The sequence below is a fragment of the Acyrthosiphon pisum genome, unplaced genomic scaffold, assembly GCF_005508785.2.
Source record: "Acyrthosiphon pisum isolate AL4f unplaced genomic scaffold, pea_aphid_22Mar2018_4r6ur Scaffold_11576;HRSCAF=12196, whole genome shotgun sequence".
Lineage (NCBI taxonomy): Eukaryota > Metazoa > Arthropoda > Insecta > Hemiptera > Aphididae > Acyrthosiphon > Acyrthosiphon pisum.
Genome location: NW_021759973.1, coordinates 1 through 1,331, shown reverse-complemented (window position 1 = coordinate 1,331; position 1,331 = coordinate 1). Strand labels below are relative to the sequence as shown.

The window sequence follows — 1,331 nt, the reverse complement described above, 5'->3', positions numbered from 1 at the left end:
ATCGGTCTCGTGGCCGTATTTAGCCTTAGATGGAGTTTACCACCCGCTTCGGGCTGCACTCTCAAGCAACCCGACTCGAAGGCGCGGTCCGATCCCGGAACGCTGTGACGGCCTCTACTGGCCTGGCACCATCTGCGGGCCATGGCCCCGTTCAAGGGAGACTTGGACCGTCACGTGCGCCCCGGCAACGAGGCCGGCCCGTACGCCACAACTCTCATACGTGCCGCGACACAAAAGTGCGCGGCGAGATTCGGCGATGGGCTTTTCCCGGTTCGCTCGCCGCTACTAAGGGAATCACGGTTGTTTTCTTTTCCTCCGCTTATTAATATGCTTAAATCCGGCGGGTAGTCCCGCCTGATCTGAGGTCGGAACGTATCGGTTGTTTGTTTCTTAAATTACACGGCAGCCTGCGGTCCGCGCTCCGCCCGTACGGTGACCGCCCGCGTCCGCTTCTCGGAAGCCGGAGAGGTCTCGTGGACTCTCAGCCGGCCCGGCCGCGCTCTCGCGCGGCGGGCGGACGGGGACGTGCCGTTTGACGACGCGAGAACCCGTGACTGTTTGCCGTCACAACTTGGGCGGACGACCGGAGGCGGCCGCGCGAGCGGCTCTCCCCCGGTCGAACCGCCAATCTCGCACCACCGGAGCGGCCGACGGGCGTGCCGTCGGACGCCTGCCGGCGGCGCATCGGTCTGGCCGAGTATCCGGTATACGACCCTCAGACAGGCGTGGCCCGGGACCCGCGGGTCACCGAGGCCGCAATGTGCGTTCGACTGGTCGATGTTCGTATAACCTGCGGATTACACGACGACGCGCAGATAGCTGCGGTCTTCATCGATCCACGAGCCAAGTGATCCGCCGCTCGGTGTCGGTTGTTTTTTTGTTTTGTTCGACGAAACTTCTACGGCCACGCGCCGTGCGCGGACGCACGACTGGGCACGTACGGTCTTTCGACGTGTTAACCATCTTTCGGTCGACGCTCGGTCGGGGGTCGCGGCGCGCGGGCGGTCGTCGAGCGAGTCGGCGAGCGCACGCGGCCACGGGGTCGGATGAGGCGCGCGCGAGACCGGCGAGTGCCGCCGGTACCGCGGGCCCGTCTCTAATGATCCTTCCGCAGGTTCACCTACGGAAACCTTGTTACGACTTTTACTTCCTCTAAACGGCCGATTTCGGTCATCTTCGCGATCGCGCGACGACCCAGCCCCCGAGGGGGCCGAATAACGCGCGTCCACTCCGAAGACCTCAATGCGACCGTTCAATCGGTAGTAGCGACGGGCGGTGTGTACAAAGGGCAGGGACGTAATCAACGCGAGCTGATGACTCGCGCTTACTGG

At 63.9% G+C, this 1,331-nt stretch overlaps 1 non-coding gene across 1 annotated transcript; it reads right to left on the bottom strand.

The window, feature by feature from the left end:
• Positions 1–709: 709 nt before the first annotated feature.
• On the bottom strand, positions 710–867 carry LOC115034556. The gene has a single exon (XR_003839909.1). It is a non-coding gene; the product is annotated as a 5.8S ribosomal RNA (ribosomal RNA).
• Positions 868–1,331: the final 464 nt, after the last annotated feature.